The 8,556-nt window shown below is 42.9% G+C and overlaps 1 pseudogene; it reads left to right on the forward strand.

The window, feature by feature from the left end:
* The first annotated feature begins 1,265 nt into the window (after nucleotides 1-1,265).
* LOC136464677 (serine/threonine-protein kinase BLUS1-like) lies at nucleotides 1,266-7,160 on the forward strand (annotated as a pseudogene).
* Nucleotides 7,161-8,556: the final 1,396 nt, after the last annotated feature.

The raw sequence follows: 8,556 nt of genomic DNA on the forward strand, positions 1-8,556 counted from the left end.
CTGCAGCCGCTCCTGTACTGCAGCCGAAGCCGACGTGCATGCATGCATGCGTGGACCTGCAGTGAACCATTTTAAAAGTTCATAGACAAAAAATGCAGTTTCAAAGTTGATGGACCTAGATGACACCAAACGAAAGTTAATGGACCTAAAAATGCAGTTTCAAAGTTGATGAACCTAGATGACATTTCACCGAAAGTTAATGGACCTCCGGTGTATTTTACTCAAAACTAAATATGGGTAAATCTCTAAAAAAAATGCAATATATCTATTGATGCTCTATTTAGAATTTTGTAGTTCTTACTTGTTCCAATTTCTAGTGCTTCATTGCTCATAGTCGCAACCGTTATTTATTTGAATCACTATTTTGCGTTGTATTAGACCAAAGGATCAGGTGGCTGAGTACATAGTAGATCTCAAATGTAGCGCTAACCTTGCGGGTGCCATGCTCCACCTCCACCACATATAGATTCTAGTTAGGCATTGCACGTTTAGTGTTTTACTTTATTTTGATCGCTTGATTGGATAATATATAGGTTTCAAATAAGGCAAAGGCTCAAACATCATGCAATCAATATAAAGTAAATCTCAAAACGACGATTTAAATAGATAACCGCCCGCTGCTACGAGCAATGAGACACTAACACCAAGAACAATTTTTAGAAACCACATTTATGTCGATGGCTAAATTTGTCAAGTTTTGATAGTTTGATGGCCAAAGATATCCAACCAAGATCAGAGTCGGGCGATAATTCGTTGGCCAAAGACATCCGATTTTATTTAGATTTTGATGGCCGAAATCAAATTTGAGCATAGTTTAACGGTCAACAACAGACCTCTATAAGTAAAAAATCGTATGCAAAAGTGCACACGTACTCGATCATAAGAATACTACAAAATTATTGTATTTATTATCAGCAACTATTGCTGGCGTATATCGTGTTTTATCAATCATCCAATATTATCAGAGTATGATTAGAGGCGAAACATGTCCCAAACTCCCAACCAAGTGGCGCTCTCCTTGGTCCTTGCATGCGAATGCCCGCTTCCCGCTTCCCGCTTCAGGCACGCCGCAGCCCCCGAAAGCATTTTTTTGGTGTGCACATGTTAGGCAGGGAGAGAGTGTTCAGCAATGAGAAGAGCGCAAACAGCACGAATTTCAAAGCACATTTGAACGGTGCAGATAACACATGCTGAGCATGTATACGCTGCAACACATTATTGGCAGCCCCCCCTGCCCTCTCCGTTTTGCCATCCTCCACAAAGCACGGCCCTTCGCTACAGTCCTCCGCGCCTCCTCTCCCTCTTCCCGTCCCATTCCCACCTCCTCGATCGTCTCTCCCCGGCGAGGCACGCACCACCAATTCCCTCGCGACGCGTGATGGCGGTGCGAGAGCAGCGGCACTAGGTTCGTCGTCGGCCACCCTGTGTCACCCCGCGGCGGAACCTGCAACCCTGGAATTAGGAGCTCCGACTCCGTCGGCCATCGACCGCGTCTGATCTGCCGTCCGGACGGAATCGGCAGCATGGCGGGGCCCGGTGAGAAGGCGGCGGCGGGAGGCGGTGGAGCAGAGAGGCGCAAGTACCCGATCCACGTGGAGGACTACGAGCTTTACGAGGAGATCGGGCAGGGCGTCAGCGCCATCGTCTACCGCGCGCACTGCAAGCCGCTCGACGAGATCGTCGCCGTCAAGGTGCTCGACTTCGAGCGCACCAACAGCGACCTGGTACGCGCGCGCTACACCATCATTCCATATTTCCTCCGATCCGACCCGCGACGCCCCCTATTTTGTTTTTCTCCGGCTGCTTCTGTTACGTCTCGTTCACTGGATGCAATGCATGGTGCTGCGTGTCGCCGAATGTCATGGCGCCTATCTTAGTTCTGCGTTTAGTAACCAACTATCTGGGCCAGTGATGTTCAGAATAATGGCTTGGATGGATTCGCTTTTCTGAAGAAAATGATCTTGCGTATATAACTGAAGAAGAACTTACTGACTCAATGAATAAATGAGAACTACTTGTTTGGTGGTACTGGTTAAAATTGTAGAATGCGAGGTTGCAATAGTTTGAACATTCTTTCAGTTACATTTTTTTACTGTATTTGGAATTCTCGGTTAACATTTCCATGGATCCTATTCAGTTTCTACCTCTGTTTCTACACCAGGGTAGCAAGCGTCTCTGAGTAACTAACGTGAATATTGACACAGAACAACATCGTGCGCGAAGCTCAGACAATGATTCTGATAGACCATCCTAACGTTGTCAAGGAGCATTGTTCATTTGCAAAGGACCAAACGTTATGGGTGGTTATGCCGTATATGGCTGGAGGGTCCTGTCTTCACATAATGAAATCAGCGCATCCTACTGGATTCTAGGAACCCATCATTGCAACGATACTTCGTGAAGTCCTGAAAGGTTTAGAGTATCTTCACCATCATGGCTCTATACATCGAGATGTGAAGGTAAATAAATGTATAATTCCAACCGGATTTATTCACGTGTATCTGTTGATTTCTTCTCCTTCTTTGTGACTCCTATATGTCTATATCATCTTTTTTTTCTACTTGTTTCAGCAAAGTTAAGTGGTTGCTATTTTATCTCTCTGTTTGGTGATAGGCAGGAAATATTCTAGTCGATTCTAGGGGTGGAATTAAGCTTGGGGACTTTGGAGTCTCTGCTTGCCTTTTTGATTCTGGTGATAGGCAGAGGGCCAGGAATACTTTTGTGGGAACACCTTGCTGGTACAGAATCTTAAATAATACGGAATACTATTTCATGACACGTGGAGTTTGTTTTTTTCTTCATGCACATGTTCATCCTTGGACATTTTTAATGTACTAGGATGGCGCCCGAGGTTATGGAGCAACTACATGGATATGATTTCAGGTAGAGAATTCCCTTACTACAACTTGTCAAGTGATATTCATCTGCACTAGTATTGTTTTTTTGCGGCTATTTGTTAACTGGAGCTATTTCCATATACTACAGAGCAGACATATGGTCCTTTGGGATTACTGCACTTGAACTTGCTCATGGTCATGCTCCTTTCTCTAAGTACCCTCCCATGAAGGTATACTTTCAGCAGATGTCATTACTTGGAGTAAATCCTCGTGCTATGTTGCAACAGTGCATAAAATTCACTTCCTCTTAACGAAAAACGTGCCTCGTGGCACGGCCTAGAAAAACAGTGCATAAAATTCTGCACTTTGTCAGGTCTTGCTTATGACACTTCAGAATGCTCCTCCAGGTCTTGACTATGAAAGAGATAAGAAATTCTCGAGGGTAAATATACTTAAGATGGCCTCCATATTTTCTAAGTTGAGTATAACTTCTCATTTCTGAACAATAAATTCTTACGATAGAACTTCAAGCAAATGGTTGCTATGTGTTTGGTAAAAGACCCTTCAAGGAGGCCTTCGGCAAAAAGATTGTTGAAGCAAGCATTTTTCAAACAAGCTCGTTCCACTGATTTCATTGCACGAAAGCTCTTGGAAGGATTACCTGGCCTTGGTGTTAGATATCAAGCTTTGAAGGTACACTGGTTTTAAGTTTTACTTTGTGACTAACTATTCTTCATGAAATTAACACAGAAAGGTTCACCATGACGCAGGAAAAGGATCAAGATTTAATGGCTCAAAAGAAAATGTCTGATGGAAAGAAAGAAGAAATCTCGCAGGTGCACGTGCTAAATATCTAATTTCGTTGAAATGGCTCTATTTTGTAGTAAGTTGAGCAAAGCTTTTTGCCATTAGCACTCCCCCACACACCAAAAAAAACTACACGATAGCCTCGTTAATAATCAAGAGAACACCTTAACAGGAGTTCATAACCAGTTTTCACATTACACATTTATTGATCCCTAACATTTCTTATTTCCTTAGGATGAATACAAAAGGGGTATTAGCAGCTGGACCTTTGACATGGATGACCTGAGATCTCAAGCTTCACTGGTACTCGTATAAATTTCCATCATTGATGTTCACACCATGTAATTCCGTGTAATTGACCTTTTTTCAGGGCACAGAATGTGAAGACAGTATATCATGCAAAGATTCAGATGTCTTTCTATGACTTGGACAGCTTACAGGATCAAGCACCAGAAGGGCCACATTTGTCGAGAGATATCTCAACGAAGTATGATGCTGACATTGTAAGTTTCTATTCCTGTGGAAATTTTGGTGTTATAACTCAGCATAAAGTTTTGGCTGACATCTAACCCAAGAAAAGCTGGTAGGAAAATGATATGACAGCCAAAGATAAGTCAGCTGTTTCATCTCCTGATCAGCCTGCTTGCTTGTTAAGGTAATAGACATTGCTGCTTGTAATGACAACTAGTGCCATTTTGGAGAGTGCATTGATGACGATGGCAATGTAAACATTCTTTTTCATCGTCAAATTGGTTTTCACTTGTTTTCACTGTCAGGAATGCTTCTATGCATGGGATGCCCACAAACGGTTCTGTCAGGAAAGACAACTCTACAGAAAGCTTCGATATGGAATGTCAAGAGAAACATCTGGACATTATTCCAACTAGCTCATCCCATGAAAGGAAGTTTTCTTTTAGTTCTTGTTCATCAGATGGACTCCTTTCGTCCAAAGAGAGGTTCGTTCTTGTTTACAGGCTAAAGAAAGCATTCTACGTGGTCTCAAGCAGTAGCATGACCAAAGTCAGAAGCAAAAGTGCAAAACCTGTCCTTTTAAAAAGACTTCCGTGCGAGATAGCGTTGAAGCTTGCAGCAGTGTCTATGAAGGTTCAGTTAGATAACAGTGCCACTTACGGGTTGATGTATTTCTAAAGTGACTTAGCTTGGGTTTACAGTTATGCACATGTTCCGGCAGCAGTGTTTGACTATTTGTGAACAATTTTCCTACTCAAAACCAAGCTGCCCGATTATATATTTCTTCCCATCCCATTATATATATGTTCACATAAATTCACTGGCCTTGAATGAACCAATTAGAAGTAGGTTGTTTTTATATTTATGACAACATAAATAATATGTGAGCTACACAACTATACCAGAAAGAGCATTACATAAAAACATGAGGAAACTTACAGATGGTTCTATGTCTATTACCACATTGGCATTTCTGTCCTGTCAACTATTTTTCTTTTTAATCTTTTGGCACCTGCTTAGTGTTATTCTAGAAGCTATGAAGTTCTTAAACACTTGTTTATTAAAAGAAAACTCCTGTCTATCCTTGTCTCTTTCCAAAAATGTATGTAAGCAGTGCATAATTTATCTTATCTATCTTTTGAAAGCAATATGTAACTAAGATCCAATCCTTTCAGCTCCAGACAGCAAAGTAGCATCCACAACCGTGACAAGTGTAATGGAGCGCCCTTGCATGTATCAGATGAAACGCCTCCTGAAGCTGCTCCTAAGGCACATAAATCAGCAGGTAAAGGTTCTAGGTTGAAAAGTTCAAATGTAGCTTTGTGTACCATAACCTCTCTACCTATTGACGTGTTAACTTTAATGTGCCTCATTTTAATTCAGAGGACCATGATGATAGATCGAAACCTCCACTTATAAGAGGTCGATTTAAAGTTATACCTGGGCATGTTGACTTTGATAAGGTATTGGCAGGTATTAATACTTGGCGCATTTTATATTCAGTAAACTAAATGAAGAAACATTTTTTTATAATCTCAGGCCCAACCACCTGGCCTACAGAAGTGTCACAGCATGCAGGTTATATGCTCCACTTTTACTTGTTTTTTTGGGTAAAATCAGGAGTAGAAAATGCCCTTGTTCTTCTTCTTTTGTTAACTAAGCACGGTATAAAAGACAGCCCAAAAATCATGTTTGTACTTTTTTTACTATTTTACCACCGCCTTCCATCATTAAGTATACCCTCTTCCGCAGAAGTTGCATCAAACATTATTGGTGGCTCTTTCTACATGCAGCTATATAGTATTCTACAGACAAATATGCTTCAGAGGGTAAACCCACCTCTGAAATATGCACGGAAAAAATAAAGAACACCCACCCATCCAGCTCAAAATGAAGAACCTGAACTTTCAGATCTATTGATGTCATATTCTTGTCCTCTTTTACAGGACCAAATATTTAACCCGATGAAGCAGGTGAGTGGTTGTGACATGGCTTCACCAGGCATACCTTCTATGGCTTCGCAGTGTATCCCTTCCACAAGTCGCTCGACATCTCCATCAGATGCAGTGTCAGTTGACAGATCCATGGTGAGTATATGCTCGATCCTTATGAATATCAAAGGGTTATAAAACTAGTAATACCTCGGTATTCATAAATGGAATGAGGTAAATTGAAAAAATTGGTGAATCGTTTATACTCACTAACTATACCTCTTCTTTTTATGATGGTATAAATACTATAACCCCGGCTACCTTTCCGGTTGGAAGCTGCATATGAAAGGGAGAAAGAGCTACTGAATGAGGTCTTGGAGCTGCAATGGCGGTAACCATCTTTAATCTGGTCTTTCCAAACCAAGTAAGACATGAAGAAATTCTCAGTCCCGATTCCTGAAAGTTCGGACTGCTGCAGGTTATTGTGCACACAAGATGAGGTTCAGAGGCTTAAAGCAAAGGCAGCGCAGGTGCTCATAAAATTTTCCCTCTCAAACTAATTTGAGTACATCTTCCGAGAACCTTAATATGCGGAAATTGTTGTAATGCATACCCTAGAAATACCCAAGGGGCCGTTTGGATTCTTTTATTTTGAAGGAATTAGAATCTACTTAATGAATTAGGCTATTTGGATTGGAATTTGACATTCCGCAACATTCTCAAATTCACCTATAAGTCTATTTCAAATTCATAGGGTGGAAGTTGGAAATTGATTTTATAGATCACCATGTTATGTTTCTACTCTCCAACTTATAGCACGCTCATCAACTCGCTTCCCTAATGCAACATATAAGTATCTCCTTTGTATGACTAACAATAATATACAAATATATTCTATATAGAATCATATTAGCTAAATTAATTTGTGCCTAAATTATAATTATTAGATTGAATTCAATTCCAATGATCCAACGGCCCTAAGGTTTTGTTCAGTTAATCCTGTCCAAAAGGAGATTGGGAAGGATTAAATTCTCTCCATTCGCTTCAATCTTCTCAGCTGAACAAGCCCCTAATAAAGATTTTGCTACCGATGTGAAATTTCTGTATGTTAATATGAAATGCTTAGCATTGACAGATCTGATGCTGAAGCTGCTAAGGGGGCATTAAGGGCGCATCGTGGCAAGATGATCTGTTGATGCGGTCTTCAAATGGTTATTTAGCATAGAAAGAGAGACAAAAAGAATAAAGATAGGATATATTTTAAAAGAAACTAGCAATGCTCGAGTGTTCAGTCCTGTCTCAGCAGGATATTAATGTGTGTATGTGTTTATGGATGGCATGGCGCTGTGTTTTTGTTGGAGCGCAGTTCCCCGGCTGGGAAAGATAGCTTAACATGCCTGTGGTTTTAATGAATTTAAATAGTTGAACATGAAGTGCGGGCCTGGTGCAAGCGGTAGAGTCTTACTGTCTGTGACCAGAAGGTCCCGGGTTTGAGTCGCGGTCTTCTCGTATTGTACAGGCGAGGCTAAGGTTTGCTACTAACATCCTTTCCTAGACCCCGCACAGAGCGAGAGTTCCCTGCATTGAGTACGCCCTTTAAATAGTTGAACATGCCTATGATTTTTAATGTTTCTTTCCTTTTGATGTTGCTGCGTGACTTTTCCTTTAAGTTGAAGGTTAAACGTGAACATACCAAAATCAAGGCTACTATATAGTCTTGGCATTAAATGCTGTTGTAACAGTGTGATTGTACCAGTTGGCTCCTCATCTTGTGCTTGTGGTAAACAATGGGAAGAACTCCGTCATGTTAGATTGATCTCTACCGGCCAATTAGGCCCTTAGATCCGCGTCCTGATCGAGGGTGCTCAACCGCTACATAGTTGGTGGGCTCCCGTCGCATAACGCTATAAAAAGGGAGGTGGGGGCCAGGACACAAGGCGTGAGATTCACCTGAGCCGCCAGACGCCCCACCTATAGTCCCTAACCCTAACCCTAGAGTAAGGACGAAGGAGGGGAGGACCTACCCGGACTCTTCACCGCGCGTCACCACCGCTGTTGCACGGGTAGAATCTTGCCGTAGCGCGGGAAGGAACTTCGCCCTCGCCTCACCAACGCGCGGGGAGAAGCCGAGCCGCGCTCGTCGCCGTGCAAGCGAGCCCGGACGAGGGCACCGTCATAGGACCGCTCGACAGCGGCGCTCTTACCCACTGGGGAGCGCGCGCTCCGGCGAGGGGACCTGCGGCGACGCCGGTAAAATCTAGGGTTTGGGGTCGTGCTCCACAGCTGCGGTGTGGGGTCGTGCTCCACCGTTGCGGTTTGGGGTCAAGCCGCACGCGTGCACCGGCGAAGGGCGCCACGGCGGCGCCACCACGCTTCTCTCTCGGGCCGTCGTGGTTCGGAGTGAGAGTGGGAAAGAGAGCCGACGCAGCGGCGAAGAGAGAGAAGAGAAAGTGAAGAATGAGCTAGGGTTCGGGCGTGCGGCCGCGGTCGGTGTTTTTATGCGAGCGATA

Source organism: Miscanthus floridulus, chromosome 7 (genome assembly GCF_019320115.1).
Source record: "Miscanthus floridulus cultivar M001 chromosome 7, ASM1932011v1, whole genome shotgun sequence".
Taxonomy (NCBI): domain Eukaryota; kingdom Viridiplantae; phylum Streptophyta; class Magnoliopsida; order Poales; family Poaceae; genus Miscanthus; species Miscanthus floridulus.